We start from the raw sequence: 24,996 nt of genomic DNA, 5'->3' as shown, positions 1-24,996 counted from the left end.
CCACTAGGCTAGCAAGCAGAATCAACAGTTCACTCCCATGGGGGAGAAAAAAAAGACTGCAGAAAATCCTTCTCAGAAGGACAGACACAAAGAGGAGATACAAAGGAGCAGATGCTAAAAAAATGACTCTGGGAAACTAGGCCTCACTCAGACCTAAGGTAACAAAGGAATTTGAAGACTGTGAGACACCTGTGAGCAATCATAAACCATACCAACCAAAAAATCCCCAAACTTCAACCAATTCTTGATTGAATTGCCTGAACTGTCCCCTCCACACAAATACACTAAAACCCTACTAATGGAAAAGACATGCCTGTTTCCATACATTAACCCTATTTATCTCAGTCTCTATTGTCTTTGATATGTACTCGGGTTTTAATTTTCTTTTCTTCTTCTTTTTTTTTTTTTTAGGAATTGCTGTACCCAACATGGGGCTCAAACTCACGACCCCAAAATCGAGAGATAAATCTCTGTCCAACTGATCCAGCCAGGTGCCCCAAAATGTATCCAGATTTGAGTAAGAAATTGTAAGGTATAAAAAGAAACAAGAAAAAACATACTGACAAGAGACAAAACAATCAAAAAACTCAGATACAGCTTAGATGTTAGTGCTATAAAAAATTTAAAATAACTATGAATAATATGTTCAAGACTAAAGTCACAAAGGTGAACAACATGAAGGAACAAAAGAAGAATCTCAACATATATATGATATATATGAGCTATAAGAAATAACCAAACAGACATGTCAGAAAGAAAAACATGAGAGCAGACAGAATACCTTTGACAAGCTCATCAACACATTCAAAACATCTGAGGGTGAACTTGTAGAAATTACACAAAATGAAATGCAGAGATAAAAAAGAGTGAAGAAAAAAGTAACAGAGCACCCAAAAGATGTAAGGCAGTATCAAACAGTCCAAATTATGTACAGTAAGAACTCTGGGAAGAAAAGAAGCAAAACAATTATCTGAACAATGATGACTGAGAATTTTCCAAAGTTAACAACAGACTCCAAACCACAGATCCAAGAACATTATGGAACAGTAAGGATACAAAACAAAAAACACATACCACCAAATACACGTAGGCATACCACACACAATCACATTCAAAATGCCCAGAGCACACTGGGCATTAGACACATTAAAAAAAAAAAAAAAGAATAAGAATTACAGGAAGACTTATGAAAACATTTACAAGCCAGAACATAAAATGATGTGTTTTGAGTACTGAATAAACAAAACTGTGAAGCAAGAATTCTACATCCAGTGAAGGTATCTTTAATAAAATGAATGGAAAATAAAGATTTTTTTTTTCCAGGCAAAAAACAGAGAACTGGTTATCAGTATGCCTATACTAAAAGAAATACTAAAGAGAATTCTTCGGACAAAATAATTTTAGTGAGACAGAAATAGGGATAGGAATTTTAAAAAGAAAAATGAAAAGCAGGCCGCCTGGGTGGCTTAGCTAACTAAGCAGCTGCCTTCCATTCAGGTCATGATCCTGGAGTCCTGGGATGGAGCCCTGCATCAGGCTCCCTGCTCAGCAGGAAGCTGGCTTCTCCCTCTCCCACTCCCACTGCTTGTGTTCCCCCTCTTGCTGTATCTCTGTCAAGTAAATAAAATCTTTATATATATATATATGTGTGTGTGTGTGTGTGTGTGTGTGTGTGTGTGTGTTATATGTGTGTGTGTTATATATAAAAATCATATATATTATATTTATGATATATATCATAAATATGTATCTACCTAACAAGATAGTATCAAACTACATGAAACAAAACCAGTAGAACTAAAAGAAGAAACCGGAAAATCCACAAATAAGTTGGAAATTTCAACCTATCACTCTTGGGAATTAACAAAACAAGTAGACAAAAAAATTAGGGCGGTTACAGAAGACTGGAGCAACACTACCAACCAATATGAGCACTCTTATATTTACATAACATTCTTCCCATCTAAAGCAGAATATACATTCTTTCAAGGGCACACCAAAGAGGTGTTCCTTTCAGAGTTTTAAAATCCTTAGCACTGCTACAGTCTATATGAGTTTTCAAAATAGCTTCTGCACTCAATCTGTTACAAGGTATGTTATTTTGGTTGAAAATTAAGAAAATTAACTCCACACCTATAGTTAGAAAAGGATAACCTTAAGCTCCCTGAAAGAGACTCAAGTGTTTTAACATCACATTTACAAAAACTATTATGAAATAAGCTGCATAAAAAGTAACAGGTCATTTTTCTTCTCCGTACTCTCAACATTTAGCTGGCAGAGACCTTTTATAATGAATAGGAAGTTCTTAACTATCTTGGGTAAAAAAAACTATTCAAGAAATAAGCACTGCTAGCCAATATTCTAAAACAAATTAACTCACTGAGTGGAGATCACTGAAATACTTGGATTCACCACAAATTAAATAATAATGTAAATGTAACAAATTAGGAACGAACTCATGAGCCTTAGTCTGAAGGCCTAGGTGGAAAATTTCAGCAACTACCTACCCATTCAAATGCTTGTAAATATTAAACATGACTTATAGACTATAAAGCACCATATATTCACATACAGATGTAAGAAAATATGATAAACAATAGGTTCTCCATCAGGTACAGAAAGAATATTATCTTTCCATCAGATAAGTTTAATGTCCTACTTCACTCTGGTGTCAAAAAAGAAAAATTCTCAAGTAAGACCTAGAATAGCGGGGCACCTGGGTGGCTCAGTTGGTTAAGCAACTGCCTTCGGCTCAGGTCATGATCCTGGAGTCCCAGGATCAAGTCCCACATCAGGCCCTCTGCTCATCAGGGAGCTGGCTTCTCCCTCTGCCCCTCACCCCTTTCATGCTCTCTCTCTCTCTCTCTCTCTCAAATAAAATCTTTAAAAAAAAAAAAATTATGAAAAAAAAAAAGACCTAGAATAGCCAAAGCAATCTTTAAAAAAGAAAAGCAAAGCTGGTGGCATCAAAATTCTGAACTTCAAGTTATATTACAAAGCTATAGTAATCAATACACTTTGGTACTGGAACAAAAATAGACACACAGATCAATAGAAAAGGAGAGAAAACCCAGAAATGAACCCGTAACTGTATGGTCAATTAATCTTCAACAGAGCAGCAAAGAATATCCAATGGGAAAAACACAGTCTCTTCAACAAATGGTGTTGGAAAAAATGGAGAGCAACACGCAAAAGAATGAAACTGGACCACTTTCTTACACCATACACAAAAATAAATTCAACAAGAATTTAAGACCTACATTTGAGACCTAAAACCATAAAAATCCTAGAGGAGAACAGAGGCAGCAGGTAACCTCTTTGGCATTGCGCACAGCAACTTCCTTCTAGATAGGTCTCCTGAGACAAGTTGGGAAACAAAAGCAAAAATAAACTATTGGGATGTCATCAAAATAAAAGCTTCTGCACAACTCCTTTTGCTCTACATATGATTATGGCTTGAAAGCTGGCCCAAAGAGTCATTCAGCTACTTCTGTTTCCATGGGCACAGGGTAAGTCTCTGGGTGTTCTTCTTACTTGAGCTTTTCCTCTTAATCGTTGTACTGTTGCTCCTGCCCTATTTTCATCATGGTTTACTGCTCTTCTGAGCCCTTCTTTGTTCACTGCCACCTTCTGTGACCCTACCACTATCTTTATGTATTTACACTGCTCATGTCTCCCACTGGTCTGGTCAGCACTGCTACTGTCTGGGGGCAAATAATTTGCTTTCTGCTTCTATTAGAAGACTAGCAAAACCTCCTGAATTTGGAGGGTGGCCTTATCACTTCCCAAAGCTTCACCTCCCCTCTAGCCATCATCGTCTGCTCTTCTACATCCACAGATTCCTGCCTTCTTCCTCTATAAGAGCTTACTTTCAGCAAGGGAACTCCTCTTAGTGTCTCTAAACATAGGATTCTATTCCAACCGGTTTTACAGAGAGAAACACTTTTATTCCCATAGTCCAGGCTTTAGCAAACTATGACTCAGGGGCCAAGTCCACTGTCCATCCATTTTTATAAATAAAGCTTTACTGGAACACACACACCCACACACACAAAAAGGTTCTGCAGAGGGAAGTAAACAACCTACAGAATGGGAGAAGATATTTGCAAATGTCATATTTAATAAGGGGTTAGTATCCAAAATACATAAAGAACTTATAAAACTCAACACATCCGGGATGCCTGGGTGACTCGGTCCATTAAGTGTCTGCGTTTGGATCAGGTCATGATCCTAGGGTCCTGGGATGGAGCCCCACACAGGCTCCCTACTCAATGGGGAGCCTGCTTTTCCCTTTCCCTCTGCTGCTCCCCCTGCTTGTGCCCTCTCTAATAAATCTTAAAAAAAAAAAAAAAAAAAGGCAGAAGACATGAACAGATATTCCTCCAAAGAAGATATGTACATGACCAAAAGGCACAAGAAAAAATGCTCAATATCACTTCTCAGGGAAATACAAGTCAAAACTACAATGAGATATTACCTCACACCTGACAGAATGGCTAAAATCAACAACACATGAAACAACAGGTGTTGGCAAGGATGCGGAGAAAGGGGAATGCTCTTGCACTCTTGATGGGAAAGAAAACTGGCACAGACACTCTGGAAAACAGTATGGAGGTTCCTCAAAAAGTTAAAAATAGAACTACCCCATGATCCAGCAATTACACTATTAGGTATTTACCCAAAGAATAAGAAAACACTAATTCAAAGGGATACATGCATCCAAATGTTTACAGAAAAAGCTAAATTTAACTTTCTGGCTCATTCTTTATTAAAATATGTTTCTCAAGATGTTAAAATGGTGTTATAGTTCAATTGTATTTAATATCTAATCCCAATGAGTGAAATAATCCAATGTAAAAGGCGTAATATCCCCATGGATATTAGAAAGAAACAAAACAAATATAACAAAACAAAACAAAACTCTGTCTAATGCCCAGAGACAGCTTACTTTTAAAAAGATACCTGGAAGCAAGTTAGAAATAGTCAATCCATCCTAACAACAACTAAAAAGCCAAACAAACTGAAAAATCAGCAACTCTTCTTAAATCCCAAAGAAAGTGAGGTCACAGAGCAAACTGCTACCCCAAAACTGGAGAGACAGGTAAATACAGAAGATCAAACCTTATATGAGCAGAAACCTCTGCAGGAACCAGTGCCAGGGTAGAAAAATCTCAACTGTAATTGAATTGCTAGAGGCGCAGAACCAACAACTCTTGGAGTTAAAATCTCCAGGAAGACCTAGTCATGGAGGAGCCCCACATGTTTGTTTTACCAACAGCCTAACCTGGTTCCACCAGTGAAAACCAGGGAAAATCCCCTCATGCTTGTGGCAGGAGGAGAAGAAAAGGAACCATTTGGAAATTCTCCAGGGCACTCTGTTCTTAACAAGGTCTGCCCTCAGCAGAAACTAACCAGAGCCTAATTTGCACAGGACTTTACTAGAGCCTAACCCACATTAGGAAAGGGAAATACCCAATTCTGGCCAATTCTAGCCATACTGTTCCATCTAAGGGGGTAGGGATCTTAAGAAGCATCAGTGAAGGGGCACCTGGGTGGCTCAGTGGGTTAAAGCCTCTGCCTTCGGCTGGGTTCATGATCCCAGAGTCCTGGGATCAAGCCCCGCATCGGGCTCTCTGCTCAGCTGGGAGCCTGCTTCCCTTCCTCTCTCTCTCTGCCTGCCTCTCTGCCTACCTGTGATCCCTGTCAAATAAATAAATAAATAATCTTCAAAAAAAAAATTTAGAGCTGAGAGAGGGAAAAAAAAGCCACTAACTGAGAATTCTGAACCCTCTAAAATTATTCCTCAAAAGTAAAGTAGAGAAACTGACATAAAACAACAAACTAAAACTGAAGGTATTTATTGCTAGTAGACCGCCCTTGCAAAAAATGTTAAGTTTTTCAGAGGGAAGGAAAATAATGTCAGAAAAAGAGATCCACATAAAGGAAGAGCATGAAAGAAAGAGTAAATGAAGGGAAAAGACTTAACTATGTGTAGATAAATGCTTATATATAAGTAATAAAAATGACAGCAACTGATAAAAGGAAAGGAGGGAGAAATTAGGATTATTTTTTTTAAGATTTTATTTATTTATTTGACAGTGAGAGAGATCACAAGGGGAAGCAGGCTCCCCACCACGCAGAGAGCTGCATGCGAGGCTCGATCCCAGGACCCCGAGACCATGACCTGAGCTGAAGGTGGAGGTTTTAACCCACTGAGCCACCCAGGCGCCCCAGGATTATTTTGATATTATAAAGTACTCCTAAGAAGTGATATATGTTACTTAAAAGTGGATGTGGATTAGTTGTACATATATATTGTGGACTCCAGGAACTGACAGATTGAGAAAAAGCAGTGAAAAATCCAACACTCATTCATGATATAAACTCTCAGTAAACTGTCTACAAAAACCTACAATTAGGGCACCTGGGTGGCTCAGTGGGTTAAAGCCTCTGCCTTCAGCTCGGGTCATGGTCCCAGGGTCCTGGGATCGAGCCCCGCATCGGGCTCTCTGTTCCGCAGGGAGCCTGCTTCCTCCCCTCTCTCTCTGCCTGCCTCTCTGCTTACTTGCGATCTCTCTGTGTCAAAAAAAAAAAAAAAAAAAAAAACAACCTACAATTAGCAATCACATTTCATGGTGAGAAACTAGATGAAGTTTCTCCTTTTAAGATGAAGAATAAGATAAGAAAATCTCTCACCACAGCTTGTCAAAATCAAACCATAAGTCCAAGTTAATGCACTAGGACAAGAAAAACAAACAGGGACGCCTGGGTGGCTCAGTTGGTTAAGCAGCTGCCTTCGGCTCGGGTCATGATCCCAGCGTCCTGGGATCGAGTCCCACATCGGGCTCCTTGCTTGGCAGGGAGCCTGCTTGTCCCTCTGCCTCTGCCTGCCACTCTGTCTGCCTGTGCTCGCTCTCGCTTCTCTCTCTATGACAAATAAATAAATAAAATCTTTAAAAGAAAAACAAACAAAAGGTATAAAGACTGAGAAAGAAGGAATTAAACTATTTTTTGTTTGCAGATAACATGATCATCTACATAGAAAATATGAAAGAATCAACAAAACCTCCTAGAACTAATAAGCAATTAATGCAAAGTGGCAGGATACAATGTTAATATACAAAAATCAATTGCTCCATTACATAGCAGCAGCAATAAACAAGTGAAATTTGAAATTAAAAACACAATACCATTTATAATACCACCCAACAAAGGAAAACTGCAGGTATAAATCTAACAAAATATGTACAAGATCTATACAAGGAAAATTACAAACTCTGATAAAAGAAATAAAGGAAATAAATGGAGATATATTCCATCTTCATGAATAGAAGAGTCAATACTGGCCAGATGTCAGTTCTTTCCAACTTTTCCATAGATTTCCTCACTTGAAGGAGTTGAAAACTTTTATCAACACAAAAACCTACATACAAATGTTGACAGAAGTTTTATTCATAACTGCCAAAAACTTAGAAGCAACAAAGATGTCCAGTAACTGAATAAGTAAATGAACTGTGGTGCATCCAGACAAAGTAATCTTATTCAACACTAGAAAGAAATTTAGTTATCAAGTCAGGAAAAGACACAGATCAAGGCGCCTGGATGGCTTAGTGGGTTAAAGCCTCTGCCTTTGGCTCAGGTCATGATCCCAGGGTCCTGGGATCGAGCCCCAAATCGGGCTCTTTGCTAGCAAGGAGCCTGCTTCCCTTCCTCTCTCTCTGCCTGCTTGCGATCTCAGTCTGTCAAATAAATAAATAAAATATTAAAAAAAAAAAAGACACAAATGACATTTCTAATAAAGAGGCCAATATAAAAAGGCTACATACCACATGACTCCAACAACAGGACCTTCTGGAGAAGGCTAAACTATGGAGATAATAAAAAGATCAGTAGTTGCCAGGCAGTGGTGGAGAGGGAAGAATGAAAAGGCAAAACATGTAGGATTTTTACAGCAGAGAAATTACTCTGTATGAAATACATATAGTGGATATGTTATTATATTAATTCAAACCTCTAAAGGTACAACATCAAGAGCGAAACCTAATAAAAAATATAGCCTTGGAGTGATAATCATGTGTCAATGTCGGTCTGTCAATTTTAACAAATGTACCTCTCTAGTGGTGATACAGGTAACAGAGACAGCTATGCGTATGTGTAAGCAAGAGTTATATGGAAAATCTCTGCACCTTATTCCCAGTTTGGTTGTGAACTTAAAATTGTTCTAAAATATAAAATTAATAAAAAATTAAAAATAAAGTATATCTGGATCTCCAGTTAAACATACACATTTACCTCTACTCTCTCCCAAAGTGCCACTAAAATGACAGTAAATAATTTTTATCATTTTGGGTTTTTTTTTTTTTTTTTTCATAAAACCACAGAAACAAAAACAAAGAGAAGATGATGGTAAACAAAATTTTATAAGCTGGAAAGGAAATAGGCAAGTAGTAACTGATCAACAGACAAAACTGAAATTCAAGTCAACAAGAGAGAAAGTTAAGAAACAAGCTGCCTGAAAAAGTATTAGCCTAAGAAAACCTCAAAAATTAGAAACAAGCTATTGCTGCAAAGAAACATGCAAGTAGAGGTAAAGACAAGAAGACTGGCTTAAAGTCTATATAAAAAGCAATCTGACCTCAGGTTCTTGTCCCCCATTCCCACAGAGCAAGTGCCATTCTAAAACCAAGGCAGAAGACTAGACACTTACTTCCTGGAGAAACTGAACCAAAGGGATTTGAAACCAAGATACCAGAACCAGAGAACCATAGTCATACTGAAAACAGAAATCCAGTGAACATTCACAGTCTGAATGGCAAGAGGATACCCAGTCTCCTTCTCACCCTACTCTGATAACAGTAGCCAGATTAATCTCATGTTAGCGAGTAAAAAATTCATTCTGAAACGATTATTTCTGAGGAAAAAAAGTCACTGCAAGAGGCAAAAAAAACAAAAACAAAAACAAAAAAACAAAAAAACCCAAACACCTACCAATATAGGCAGCACATGTATGGAATGGTCCAACTCCATCATCCCAATTTACAGAGGCTACTCAAAGGTCCTAGCCACACTCAAAGAACTATTTAACTTCATAGTGCAATTTTTTAAAAGTTTTTGTTTTTTTTATAAATAATTTGAGGTTATATATGTTTAATAGTTTAAAAAGTCAAATATTTATCTACATGGTTGTTTCAAAAAACAAGTTATCTTCTAACACCTCCACAATTCTTCCACAATCCATTGCCACTCTTTAGATGTAATCATTTTTAATTCTTAATTATTTGGATACTTACACCTCCATAACCTTGAGCAGTATACTCATATTACTACTACTTGATTTTTCTTTTGAACATTAAATAGCAACTTACTATTCCAGAAATAAGGATTTTGCTTTCTTTTAAATCCTTCTTCCCTACCTCTAGCCCCACCCTGTACACAGACACTTTGTTTCCATTTTCCAAATATAGCTATAACTTAGCTCATTTTTTATGACTAAGTAAACGTTATTCACAGCTGAGACAGGAAATAAATTTCTACTCTGCACAGCCATTTTAGATTTCCCTAGAGTTAGCAACTATCTTTTATATATATATATATATATATATATATATATATATATATACACACTTACCAATAATTGATCACTAATCTCCCCTTAATTTGTGAAAATCTGCTCTTAACACATTCAAATTTATTAAAAATTCTATCAATCTTATATTCTTGAAAATATTTCTCTTAAAATCTTCTGATCAGGGGCGCCTGGGTGGCTCAATCATTAAGCATCTGCCTTCAGCTCAGGTCATGATACCAGCATCCCGGGATCGAGCCCCGCATCGGGCTCTCTGCTCGGTGAGAAGCCTGCTTCTCCCTCCCCCACTCCCCCTGCTTGTGTTACTTCTCTCTCTGTGTCTCTGTCAAATAAATAAAAATAAAATCTTAAAAAAAAGTCTTCGGATCAGCTAAAATATGAATTGATAAAGCCTCAGGATGGCCACTAACTTCTATCTTGAGACCTCTCTTCAACATTATCTTGGGAATAAAGTAGTCCTCTCTCTTGTATTACAAGTCCTGTTTTCTGGACCCCATGTTTTCCTTTTTCATGCTTTACTGTCTCATTTTGGCAGGGATCATCTTATTCCAGTAGAGTCCTGAGAAACAATACAGGAAAGGTATACTTTGTGAAATTCTGCTGTCCATATTATCAGACACGGAATTTCATAGTTTATTTAATTCCAGCTCAGAAATTATCTTTCTTTCAAAATGACAGCACTATTCAATGGTCTTCTAGTTTTCAGTGTAAGTATTCGGAAGATTAATGTCATCCTGATTCTTAAAAAATTCTAGAAAACAGAGTAAAACAAAAGGATGAAAAATACAAGGGGAAAAAAAAGAACACCAGATTCCCAATATCTGATTAACTAGATATTTTATTAAAAAGAACACAATGAAAACAGAAAGGGAAAAAAAAAAATCAATGAAACAATGTAATAAATTTTCCCAGAAATTAAGGCTCTAAGTCTCCAGAGTAAAAAGGATCAAAGAGTAACTAGTGCAATAAATGAAAACGATACCTAGGGATAAAAAGAAAATCTCAGACACTTCCAAGAAAAGGAAAAAAGAAAATGAGCTTCATGAAAAGATTAAGAATCAGAATGGTATCAGATTTCTCAATAGAAATAATGACATTAAAAGCCAAGGAAACGATGCTTTCAAAATTCTGAGAGCTATAATTTCCAACCTATATCCAATCAAACTATGAGCTGAATGTGTGGTAATAAATAAGCACTTCCATATGTGCTAAGACTCAAAAAAAAAAAGAACACTTTTTCGTATACCCTTTCCTCTGATGAAGATGTACTAGGCCAAAAAACAAAACAACAACAACGGAGTAAATGGAGAGAGATGGGGTGGGGGTGGGGGTGGGGGGGGTGTAAATGGAGAGAGAGACGGTGGGGGGGCGGGGAGAGGGAGAAAGAGATGGAGAGACAGGAGACAGGACCCTGGTATAGAAATATAAGACTGAAGACAAAGAAAATACAGGATTACATAGAAACTAACCAGTTCAAATGAAGGGAGGAGGAACAAGAACTCTAAAAGGAATGTCTTCATGGCAGTGGGGGGAGTGATGATGAAACAGATCACCTAACATATTTGAGCATCGTTTTTCAATTATGCCAGGAAATCCACAAAGGTTCAGAAAAAAGTGTGTGTGTGTGTGTGTGTGTGTGTAAAAAGAAGACACCAAAACAAGACAACTATTTCTGTAATGGCAGTCATACAAAAAAAAAAAAAAGTCCAGTTGTAAATACTATTTACATAGCAGTAAACAAGGAATTTCAAATATCAACCTAACCTAAAATTATCTTACATGTAATGGAAGGACTGTAGGGAGACAGGGTAAATATAGGAGGGTGAAAGGGGGACCATACAAGCTATGGAAAAGTTGAAAGATCATTATGAATAGTAGGAAATGAGTGCAGGACACCTGAAACTTAAAAATCAAGAAGCGGAAATTCATTTCCAACATGACAGAGTGACAAAGTCAACAAATCCTCTCCTCAAAAAGTTAAAATTTTAAAAAGCTGGATAAAACAAAAAACCATTTCAATACCCTGGCATATAACTAAGAAACAGTTTTATTCTGGTTAAGAACAACATGAGTCTGTAGCATTTTCACTGGAACTGTTTGTTCCCTTCCCTATACTATGCTGGGATGACATTTCAACCATGATAAGGTAAGGCATGAAAATCAGCACCTTCACTCTAGCTGTCAGAAGGGATTCGCAAAACTAAGTAGGACTTATCCCACAAATGCAAGGTTGGTTTAATATCTAATAATCAATCAATGTAATGTATCATATTAATAAAGGAATAAACCACATGATTATCTCAACAGACACAGAAAAGCATCTGGAAAAATACACTATCATTCATGATTAAAAACTCTTAACAAGGTACAAATAAAGGAGAGGTTCCTCAAACCAATAAAAGGCAATTATAAAAACTCTAGAACTGGGGCGCCTGGGTGGCTCAGAGGGTTAAGCCTCTGCCTTCGGCTCAGGTCATGATCTCAGGGTCTTGGGATCGAGCCCCGCATCGGGCTCTCTGATCAGCAGGGAGTCTGCTTCCTCCTCTCTCTCTGCCTATCTCTCTACCTACTTGTGATCTCTGTACGTCAAATAAATAAATAAAATCTTTAAAAAAAAAAACAACAACTCTAGAACTATATCATACTTAATGATGAATGCTCTCCCCCTAAAAAGGGGAACAAAGCATACCTTTCAACTTTCTACTTCTGCTCCCATTTTACTAGAAGTATAATCAACAAAAGGAAGGAAAGAAAGGTACATTGATCACAGATATCCAGTTAGGAAATTAAAACACAAAACCTTTTATCTGCATAAGACATAATCCTATATATGGAGAAAATCTCAAGACTATACTTGATGAAGGAGTTCAGCAAGGCAAAACAATACAAGGTCAATATACAAAGTCCCCTGGGACGCCTGGGTGGCTCAGTTGGTTAAGCAGCTGCCTTCGGCTCAGGTCATGATCCCAGCGTCCTGGGATCGAGTCCCACATCGGGCTCCTTGCTTGGCGGGGAGCCTGCTTCTCCCTCTGCCTCTACCTGCCATTCTGTAGGCCTGTGCTCGCTCTCTCTCCCTCTCTCTCTGACAAATTAAAAAAAAAAAAAAATCTTTAAAATATACAAAGTCCCATTGTATTTCCAAACTGCATATGACAAACAATCTTAAGAAAATAATTTCACTCAGAATGACATAAAAAAGATAAAGGACTTAGGAATAAATTCAACAAAATAAGTTAAAAATTTATATAATTAAAACTTAAGAACTATGTTGAAAGAAATTAGAAGTATTTAAATAAATGGAGAAATATTGCATATTCATGGATCACAAAACTCAATATAGTTAAGATATCAGTTCTCCCCCCAAAGAGGCTTACAAATTTAACTCAAGCCCTATCAAAATCCCAAGGGGCATATTTATCTTTTAGCAAAATAGAGAAATTGATTATAAAATTTAAATGAAGTCAAAGAATCTTTAAATAGCCAAAATAATCCTGTGTTCATCAGGGATATAGATCTCTAATTTTCTTGTAATGTACTTGTCTGATTTTGGTATCAGAATAATGTTGGCCTCATAAAGTGAATTTGAAAGCATTTCCTTCTCTCTCTTTTTTTTTTTTTTAAGAAGAGTTTAGTACTTTTTGGAAGGATTGGTATTAATTCTTCTTTAAATGTTAGAATTCGCTAGTAGAGCCATGTGGTCCTAGAGTTATGTTTTTTGGGAGGTTTTCGATGACTGATTTATCTCCTTGTGAGTAATGGGTCTGTTCAGATTTTCTGTGTGTTCATGATTCAGATTTGGTAGTTGGTATGTTTCAGGAATTTATTTCTTCTGTTATCTAATTTGTTGGGAGTAGAATCTTATGTCCTGAATTCTTAATTTTGTTAGTTTTTCTCAATCTTATCATGTATACTAGTAACACTTTAAAAACTATTCTCTAGTGAAATTCTGTTGATGTGTTTGTGTGCACATTTTGTATCAAGATCACTCTGTGGGTCTGTTTGATTTTTTTAAGTAAATTTATAGAGTTGTGCAATCATCAGCATAATCAGATTAGAACTTTTTTTCAATCACCCTAAAAATTTTCCTGGATCTCATTTGCAATCAGTCCCATTATCACTTCTTAGCCCCAGGTAACTACCAATATGTTGTATGTCTCTCACATTTCTGTTTTCTGGACAGTTTATGGAAGTGGAATTAGAATATGTAGTCTTTTGCTGTATTCTTTTACTTAGAATAATGTTTTTGAGGCTCATCCAGTTTGTAAAATGTTTAAATAATTTATTTTTAATTGCTTAATAATAAAAAATAGCAAACCAGAGCACCTGGGTGGCTTAGTTGGTTAAGTGTCTGCCTTTGGCTCTAGTCATGATCCCAGGGTCCTGGGATCAAGTCCCACTTTGGGCTCCCTGCTCAGCAGGGACTTTGCTTCTCCCTCTACCCTGTCCCCACTTGTGCTCTCTCTCCCCATCTCACAGAAATAAATAAAGTTTTTTAAAAAAATAACAAACCAAATTCAACTACACATGAAAAGGATCATATACCATGATCAAGTGGGATTTATTCCAAGGATGAAGGGATGGTTTGACATCCACATATCAAAGTGACAAACCATGTTAACAAAATGAAAGACAAAAATCATATGATCATCTCAATAGAGAAAAAGTATTTCACAAAATCCAACATACATTTATTATTAAAAATCTGAACAAAGAGGTGCCTGGGTGATGGTGCAATTAGTTAAGCATCTGACTCTTGGTTTCAGCTCAGGACATGATCTCAGGGTCTTGAGATCAAGCACCACATTGTGCTCTGCGTGGAGTCTAATTGAGACTCTCTGTCCCTCTCCCTCTGCCCCTCCCACCCCCAAAATAAATAAATAAATCTTCAAGAAAAAAGTTCCCAACAAAGTGGGTATAGAAGGAATATACGTCAACATAATAAAGGTCATATATGATAAGCCCATAGCTAACATAATATTCAGTGGTGAAAAGCTGAAAGCTTTTCTTCTAACAAGACAAGGATGCCCATTCTCACCACTTTTACTCAACACAGTACTAGAAATCGTAGTCAGAGGCATCCACAACAGAAGGAAGAAATAAAATTATCATTATTTGCAGATAACATGATTTATATACAGAAAACTCTACAGACTCCACTGAAAACCTGTTAGAACTAAAAAATTCAGTAAAGTTACAGGATACTAAATCAATACACAAAAATCTTTTGTTTTTCTACATTTACAACAAACTATCAAACAGAGAAATTAAGAAAATAATCTTATTTGCAACTGCATAAAGAAGAGTAAAATACCTAGGAATAAATTTAACTTAGGAAATGAAAGACCCTTATACTGAAAACTGTAAGACACTGATTAAAGAAACTGAAGACACATAAAACTGAAAACACAAATAAATGGCAAGATACATCATGCTTGTAGATTGGAAAAGTATTGCAAAATGTCCACACTCCTCAAAGCAATCTACAGATTCAAAAAAATCCCTATCAAAATTCCAATGGTATTTTTCACAGAAATAGAACAATCCTAAAATTTGTATGGAACTACAAAAGACCTTAGCAATTTTGAGAAAGAAGGACCAAACTGGAGGCATCACAATTCCTGATTTCAAACTATTATTACAAAGCTACAGTAATCAAAACAGTATGGTCATGGCATACAAACACAAGATTAATTAATACAATATTAATTCGAAAGAAACATAGATTAAGTGAACAGAACAGAGAGCCCAAAAACAAACCCATATATATTTGGTCAATTAATGTACCACACAAAGGAGTCAAATATATGCAATGGAGTATAAGAGTCTCCTCAATAAATTCTATTGGGAAAACTGGACGGCCACACACAAAAGAATAGAAATTAGACCACTATCTTACATCATACACAAAAACTAACTGACAATGGATTTAAGACTTGAATGAAACATCTGAAACCATACAACTCATAGAAGAAAACACACGTGGTAAGCCCCCTGACATCATTCTTGGCACTATTTGGATTTGACGCCAAAAGCAAAAGTGACAAAAGCAAAAACCAACAAGTGGGACTACAACAAATAAAAAGCTTTGGCTTAGGGTGCCTGGGTGGCTCAGTGGGTTAAAGCGTCTGCCTTCGGCTCAGGTCATGATCTCGGGGTCCTGGGATCAAGCCCCACATCGGGCTCTCTGCTCGGCAGGGAGCCTGCTTCCTCCTCTCTCTGTCTTCCTCTCTGCCTACTTGTGATCTCTGTCAAATAAATAAATAACATCTTAAAAAAAAAAACAGCTCTGGCTTAGCAAAGAAAACCATCAAACAAATGAAAAGGCAACCTACTGGATGGAAGAAAATATCTGCAAATAATTTATCTTGCAAAAGATTAATATCCAATATATACAAAAAACTGATACAACACAGCAGCAAAAAAAAAAAAAATCTAATTTAAAAAAATAATGGGCATAAGATCTGAAGAGACAAGGGCACTTGAGTGGCTCAGTGGTTTAAGCGGCTGCCTTTGGCTCAGGTCATGATCCCAGAGTCCTGGAATGGAGCCTCATGTGGGCCTACCTGCTCAGCGGGGAGCCTGCTTCTCCTCTCCCCCCTGCTTGTGTTCTCTCATGTACCCTCTCTCTCTCCCTGTCAAACAAATGATAAAATCTTAAGAAATCTAAATAAACATTTTTCCAAAGACAGAAAGATGACCAACAGATAGACGAAAAGGTGCTCAAAATCACTAATCATCAGGGAAATGCGAATCAAAGCCACAATCATTTATCACCTCTCACCCGTTAAAATGGCTATTATCAAAAAGATAAGAAATAACAAGGGTTGACAAGGATAAAAAGCTGTGCACTGTTGGTGGAAATGTAAATTGATACAGCCCCTATTGATAACAGCATGGAGATTCCTCAACAAATTAAAAATATAACTACCATATGATTTAGCAAATCCATTTCAGGCCATTTATCCAAAGATAACAGAATCATATCTCAAAGAAACATCTGTAATCCTATGTTCACTGCAGCATTAGTCACAATAGCCAAGGTATGGAAACAATCTAAATGTCCACTGATGACAAGAATGGTTTATATACAATAGAGTACCATTCAGCCTTAGAGGGAAATTCTGCCATGTGGGACTATATGGATGAACTGGAGAGCATCATGCTAAATGGAGTAAGCCAGATAGAGAAGGATAAATAATGGTATCACTTATATGGGGATCTAAAGAAAAAAAAAAAAAAAAAAAAAAAAAAAGGAAAGTTGAACTCACAGAAACAGTAGAATAGTGGTTGCCAAAAGAGTTGGGAGAAATGGACAAATGTTGATTAAAAGGTATGAACTTCTAGGGGCACCTGGGTGGCTCAGTGGGTTAAGCCTCTCTGCCTTTGGCTCAGATCATGATCTCAGGGTTCTGGGATTGAGCCCCTCATTGTGCTCTCTGCTCAGTGGGGAGCCTGCTTGCCCCCCTCTCTCTGCCTGCCTCTCTGCCTATTTGTGATCTCTCTGTCAAATAAATAAGTAAAATTGTTTTAAAAAATCCTTTTAAAAAAAGGTATGAACTTTTATTACAAAATCAGGAAGTTCTGAGGTTCTGATGTAGAGTATAATGACTATAGTTGATAATACTGTACTATATAATAGAAATTTGCTAATAGGGTAGATCTTAAGAGTTCTCAACAAAAGAAAAAGGTAAATATGTGAGGTGATAGGATGTGTTAACCCAAATGTGGGAATTCTCTCATGTGTATGACTATCAAATCATTACATTAAAAAAATCATATTAAACAATTTAACGTATTTTAATTTTGCCAATTAGGCCTCAATAAAGCTAAAAAAAAAAAAGGTGAAATTAACATATTTTGAAAAAAAAAAAAATCTGAGAGAATTCAGTACCAGCAGACCCATATAAAAACAAATGAACCACAGGGGCACTTCAGTGGCTCAGCTGGTTAAGTGACTGACTCCTGATTTCAGCTCAGGTCATGATCTCAGGGTTGTGGACTTGAGCCCTGAGTCAGACTCTGAGCTCAGCAGGGAATCTGCAGGAGACTCTCCTCGGCTCTTCCTGTTCACACTTAAGCTCGCTCTCATAAATCTTAAAAATAAAAAAGAAAAAGAAAAAAAACCCACAGAGAAATAAAGTAAAATATATTTAAAAAGTAGAACTTATTGATCCAAAAGCAAAGACAGAAAAAGGTATATAACAGGTATGTTTTATACAGTAAGTAGTACATATAAATAGAAGGCAGAACTCTGGGAAACAGTGTGGAGTTTCCTCAGAAAGTTGTAAAGAGAGCTACCATACAAGCCAGCAATTGCACTACTGGGTCTTTACCCAAAGATACAAACGTGGTGATCCAAAGGGGCACCTGTACCCCAATGTTTATAGCAGCAATGTCCACAACAGCTAAATCAGGGAAAGAGCCCAGATGTCCATCAACAGATGAATGGGTAAAGAAGATGTGGTATACATACAATGGAATACTATGCAGCCATCAAAAAATGAAATCTTGCCATTTGCAATGACGTGGATGGTACTAGAGGGTATTAAGCTAAGCAAAATAAGTCGATCAGAGAAAGACAACTATCATGTGATCTCAGTCATATGTGGAATTTAAGAAACAAAACAGAAGATCATAGGGGAAGAGAGGAAAAAATAAAACCAAACCAGAGAGGGAGATGAACCATAAGAGATACTTAATCCTAGGAAACAAACCAAGGGATGCCAGAGCAGAGGGAAGTGGGGGGATGGGGTAACTGGGTGATAGGCATTAAGGAGGGTACATGATATAATGAACACTGGTTATTATATAAGACTGATGAATCACTGACCTCTACCTCTAAAACCAATAATACATTATATGTTAATTAACTTAAATTTAAAAAATAAATTCAATAACAAAAAAAAGTAAGGTACCCTCTGGATGATTCAAGAAAAGGGGCACTAAGAAATTTTCTGGGGTGATGGTAATAATGCATTATATATTGATAGAGTTTGTGAATTCAGATTTTACACTAAAAAAAAAAACCCACACACACAAATCAAAACTGTAAACAAATACTGAGCTCTAGTTACTGATGTCAATTTACCTTATAAAGCATCTATATGTTAGGGATAGAATTTAGACAGTGTATATATGGTGTTCGATGCTAAATTCTTTCAACGTTGCTATTTTTTTTGAAACTTTTCATAATTAAATGTAAGAATTATTCCTCTTCAAAAAAAAATAGAAGGCAGATATAAATCCATATAAATAAGTAATTATATTAAATATAGACAAAAAACCTCCAATTAAAAGACTAGATTATTATACTGGGTTTTTTAGTGTTTATTTTTATCTCTCAACACAAGGATATACATACACCCTAGCATAAATTATGATTTCCTCTAGCTCAGACTGAGGCACCAGAGGACAATGAACTAAAAGCAGCAAAAGATGATTTATAACAAGTTACATTTTAATGGACTAAAAGTAAATAATAAAACCTAACACAAAACCAAAACATTAATTCCAGCTATCACTGACAATCTATAAAACATAGTATTTTGCATATATTATCTCTAATCCTTTTATCAACTCTGCAAATATTATCCCCTATTTACATTCAACAAACTGAGGCAGTAGTTTTGTTCTGCATTTCCCTAGGAGCTCAATACTTTTAAGCAGAGAGGCCAGGATTCTTACCCGTTTTCAGTCTATTTCCAAAAAACACTGCCTCAATAATAATGACTTAATATCTTATTTACATAACGCTTAGTCATTTGCAGAAGCACAAAATTCAGATCAAAGTTATAATCTTTTTAAAATATGTAAGTGACAATATAACAAGTGCAGACTTAATTATGACAGCTATTAAACTTAACTTTTAAAAACACATATATCTGAAACTTCTCTACATGGTCCTTCAGATTCTGGTGGAGGGATAACCTTATGAAGGATAAAGTCAGATAACAGTAAAACCAGTTTCTTGGTGGAAAACTAAGATAACTCATACAGAACAGTATTTTACACTGTTTGAAAACCATTTTTTTTAATAAATACATGCATTTTTTTAAGATTTTATTTATTTATTTGACACACAGAGAGAGAAATCACAAGTAGACAGAGAGGCAGGCAGAGAGAGAGGGGGAAACAGGCTCTCCGCTGAGCAGAGAGCACGATGTGGGACTTGATCCCAGGAACCTGAGATCATGACCTGAGCTGAAGGCAGAGGCTTAACCCACTGAGCCACCCAGGCGCCCTGAAAACCATCTTTTTCATGAACATTGTGATATTTCAATGGTGTCAATAAAAGCAGGGTTTTCTTCCCCTGATTTCAGAGAAAAATATTTACTAAAAACTGAAATCCTCAAAAAGGTAATGCAAGAAGACTAATTTGAAGGTAGCTGATCTTCTATCTTGAAATAGAATACAAGGTATGTCACCAATATTATATTCCTTTGGCATTCAAATATTCTGGGTGTGTCTGAATATCACCCAATTTTTATATATAAATTTTATGAGCCAAAGCTTCAGAAATGCCTACTTTCAAATCAGTTATATATTATACATTTCTAAGGGCAAGTACCATGTCTCCCTTGTATCTCCAGCTTAGTATATGGTCATTGTTCAATGAATGATTCATTTAACCTTAGGATACTTCCTGACTGTAAAGCAGTTGGAAAATGTAAGTTATTTATCCTAATATTAATATTCCCCTGAAAGAATCCAGTGAACTCAATAATGAGCATGCAAATACTTCAACAGAAACTCAGATGACACTGGAAAGCCAACTGCTCATTCATAACTAAAAAATGATTATTGCTAGTCTATGTATAATTATCATTATGATGTGTTATATGTGATTACTACATATAATCACTTAAATGTAGATTTAAATTTTCCACTGGGCTTTAAAAGTATTACCAAACACTTAAATTCAATCTAAAGGCATTTTATAATTCAGTTAAAACAATTATATTTTTCTTCTCAGATTAAAGTTAATATAAAAAAAGGTTTACTCAGCCATCATATTATTAAGCAAATTACAACAAATTCATGATAACAAAGTAAATTATTAAACTTTAAAAAGGAATTTCTTGAGATACTGAATTCATTTATTTTTACTGTTTTTTTAAAGATTTTATTTATTTATTTATTTGACAGAGAGAGAGAGAGATCACAAGTAGGCAGAGAGGCAGGCAGAGAGAGGGGGAAGCAGGCTCCCCGCTGAGCAGAGAGCCCGATGCGGGGCTCGATCCCAGGACTCTGGGATCATGACCTGAGCTGAAGGCAGAGGCTTCAACCCACTAAGCCACCCAGGTGCCCCTATTTTTACTCTTGAGTTGAAAGGCCAAAGAGATAAACCACATATGGCAATTAAAAATACAACTCCAAATGACTAAGGTACATTTCCACTACATTCTAGAAATAAAGGCTTCCTGATAGATCCTCTAGCTATTTTTAGCACTCTACCACAAAGCTAACATCTACTCCAGAAACTTGAAATTACCACCATCTATAAGAAAAAAATAAATTCACTGAACTAAAAGAGGAAAAATCTAATCACATTCTCAAACCTAATGCCCCCCCCAACTTCTATGTTTGCAATGACCAGTTTATTCTAAAATCAATCCAGCCAAGTTTTTCTTATTGCTTACCATTCTTTTTCTTTTTTCTTTCTTTTTTTTTTTTTTTTTTGGTTGGGGGGTGAGGGTAGAAGGAGAAGGAGAGAGAAAATCTCAAGGAAGCTCCCTAACCACAGTGTGAGCTATGAGCTGGAGGCAGGGCTTGATCTCACAACCCTGAGATCACGATCGGAGCCAAAATTAAGAGTCAGACGCTTAAACAACTGAGCCACCCAGGTGCACCTTATTGCTTACCAGTCTTTTCTTCACTTCTAGGGGAATACCTGGAGAAATAAAATTCAGGAAATATTTAAATAATCTAATGACAGAAGAGCCAAATACACCATTAGCCAGAGAAGAGTAAAACTTGAAAACGGTGAGGGGCACGTAGGTGGCTACTTCTCTCCCTCTGCTTGTGCACTCTTGCTCTAAAATAAGTAAGGAAGGGAGGGCGCCTGGGTGGCTCAGTGGGTTAAATCCACTGCCTTCAGCTCGGGTCATGATCCCAGTGTCATCGGGCTCTCTGCTCTATGCGGAGCCTGCTTCCTCTTCTCTCTCTGCCTGCCTCTAGATCTACTTGTGATCTCTGCCTGTCAAATAAACAAAATCTTAAAAAAAAAAAAAAAAAAGTAAGGAAGGAGCACCTGGGTAGCTGTCGGTTAAATGTCTGCCTTTGGCTCAGGTCATGATCCCAGGGTCCTGGAATCCAGCTCCACTTCGGGCTCCCTGCTTGTGGGGAAGCCTGCTTCTCCCTCTCCCTCCCCACTGCTTGTGTTCCCTCTCTCGCTGTGTCTCTCTCTATCAAATAAATATTTTTAAAATTAATAGATAAGTAAGGTAATCTTAAAACAAGAAAACCTGAAACTTTTAAAAAGCATACTAGCTTCACGCCAGAGTCTGATTTATAAAAACTAAATAACTACTTTAAAAAGCAATTTCTCTCAGGAAACCTGTGAACCTGGCCTTAAAAGGTTTTAGCTACCCATTTTCTACTGACTTACATAGTATGTTCAGATGCTTATTTTCATTTCTTAATCACCAGTCTTGAAACAAAATATGAAACACTTGCATATCCTGACTTTGCCCTTTCTCAAAGGCAGTAATCCCTATCAAAACTGATGTAAGGGGTGCCTGGCTGGCTCAGTGGGTTAAAGCCTCTGCCTTCGGCTCAGGTCATGATCCCAGGGTCCTAGGATCGAGCCCCACATCGGGCTCTCTGCTCCACGGGGAGCCTGCTTCCTCCTCTCTCTCTCTCTGCCTGCCTCTCTGCCTACTTGTGATCTCTGTCTGTCAAATAGATAAATAAAATCTTAAAAAAAAAAAAACTGATCTAAAATAAAGCATTTATGTGAATAAGGCTATTTAAAGCCCTATATTTAATATCAAGAATCACACCCACTGTATCTGTGTTTGAGATTTTCACATTTAAAGGAAAAATCATCAATTGTCATCAATATTGTCATCAATACAGGTTTAACAAACTACCAGATACAGCAGGAAAGACAGGCTCAGAAACATGTGGCAATGTGGATAAAAGAAATGCCAAAGTCACATACTGAGAAGGAACAGTAATGATGTAACATACTTTAATTTCAACTTTCCCCAATAATATTTAATTAATCTCAGTTCTGCTCTGAACAGGGAAACCCAGAAAATTAATCATTTGTGATAAACTCTAAAGGACTGAGATGCAGCTAAGCACTAAACCTATAAATCTGTAGGTTAATAATGACAGAAGTAAAAATGTTCCACAAAGCATTTTTATTTCAACTGGCAAAGAAAGGAAATAAAAGGAACCAAGTGACTTCAAGTAATAAAAGGCAGAAAGCTAGCTTTTTTAGTGGTTTTGGCTACATTAGTTATAGAAGGTTTAAAATCAGGTCATTAGTCTTAGGTCACTATTTTTTTTTAAGATTTAATTATTTGCAGAGAGAGTATGAGAGAGCAATAGAGAGTGCACACACACAGGCACCCGTGACACACACACCCCCACAAGTGGTGGAGGGGGAGGGGGAGGTACAAAGAGAGACGCAAGCTCCCCACTGAGCAGGTAGCCCAATGTGGGGCTAGATCCCAGGATCTCAAGATCATGACCTGAGCTGAGGGCAGACGCTTAACCATTTAACCAGCTGAGCCACCCAGGCGCCTCCTCTCATCACTTTTCAAGTCTGAAGAACAACCCCATTTCTACCCACCAGCATCATTACAAATATATTAGTAACATGGTGGAAGCAGGCAGGCAGAAGCCAAAGCCAGATGTGAAAAAATTTAGGGGCGCCTGGGTGGCTCAGTGGGTTAAGCCGCTGCCTTCGGCTCAGGTCATGATCTCAGGGCCCTGGGATCGAGTCCCGCGTTGGGCTCTCTGCTCAGCAGGGAGCCTGCTTCCCTCTCTCTCTCTCTCTCTGCCTGCCTCTCTGTCTACTTGTGATCTGTCAAATAAATAAATAAAATCTTAAAAAAAAAAAATTTAAAAACCTTGTACACCAGGCTTAGATGACAAGGAAAAGAGCACCAGTAACTGTCTTCCTAGATCATGGAAAGAGCAAATAGATCCTTTTTTATTCCTCTCCATCCCACATCCAAAGGGGACACCTCTTCCCCATTCCTTGATAACTAATCTCCATATTGTAATATATCCAAAGATTCTTTCCTCCTTCGATCCACTTTCTTGCCTTCCTTACAATTTTAACCAAGTTAGTTTTCTATTGAATGACCACTTTCCTCCCCAAATTCCCTCACCTTTGCCCCTTTCCTTCTGGGTTTTTTTTTTCATCTGTTTACATATCTGGGTTCCTAATTCCACTACGAAGAAATACAAACTGTGATTAATCAAAGAAATTCTATGTTGAAATGGAAAAAAACAAACACCTGAATGTGGCCCTCTAATTTCCCCAAAATAACATCTGTACAATACATACCTATTTCCTAGTAATGCTGCCCCTCATTCATGAGAGCTGAAAAAGGTTCATTACTCATAAAAAAGTTTACTCAAAAATAAGTTGATAAATGATCGAATATATGGATTCATAGAGAACTATTATCTAAATCAGCACCTTCCAACATTTACTTCTTAAAACAATAGTCCAACAAGGTGTTCCACAAAAAAATGGTTTCATAGTCAAATCACAAATCACATGAGGCTCTTAAAAGAATCTAAGCAATCCTGAATTGAAGAAATTTATTGTCCAGCTTTTTCCAAACTTAAGCTAATTAGTCCCTTTTTCAGCAACATTTATTAATACCTCATAGAACATGCATTTAGGAGATATTAATCCTAACCACTGATTAAAATATATCTTGCAAAATATTATTATCTTATAATCTTAATGGTTCTCCAATGCAAGACCATTTGAAGAGCCAAAAATGAATTTACACAGAAAATAATTACCTTGCTAGGTGAGAGTGACTCACTTTAAATATCATAAGTATATTGATCTTATCTAGGTTCATTTAAGAATTAGACTGTAATCACCATTTGTGATTTTTTTGTTTGAAAGGGGAATGAAGAGCAAACTTTTCCTTAATGTCAAGTGTATCATACGAAATGGAATATTTATTCTACAAATATTAAGATATAAGACTACTGTCATTTCTGTTTTCATGTTTGATCCTTCTCAAGTGGGAGAAGAGAACGAGATTTTGTGACTTACAAAATCTAATTACTACAAAGACATGTTACATATGAATTTATCAGAATGTATGCTACACAATAACAAAAAATTTTAGTAAAAATGTATCAATTTCCCCCTTAAGGTTAATTACCAATTATTTACTTCACAGGTTTTAAAGAGTATATTTCAAAGT

General features: G+C 36.8%; 1 protein-coding gene across 1 annotated transcript in view; it reads right to left on the bottom strand.

Annotated features, from left to right (window-relative positions):
• SCAMP1 (secretory carrier membrane protein 1) overlaps positions 1 to 24,996 on the bottom strand; it is a 129,916-nt gene that overhangs the window by 36,893 nt on the left and 68,027 nt on the right. The window lies entirely within an intron of this gene.

This window comes from Lutra lutra, chromosome 5 (assembly GCF_902655055.1).
Source record: "Lutra lutra chromosome 5, mLutLut1.2, whole genome shotgun sequence".
NCBI classification, from domain to species: domain Eukaryota; kingdom Metazoa; phylum Chordata; class Mammalia; order Carnivora; family Mustelidae; genus Lutra; species Lutra lutra.
The sequence above is the reverse complement of the archived record's forward strand: the minus strand, read 5'-3'. Positions and strand labels throughout refer to the sequence as shown.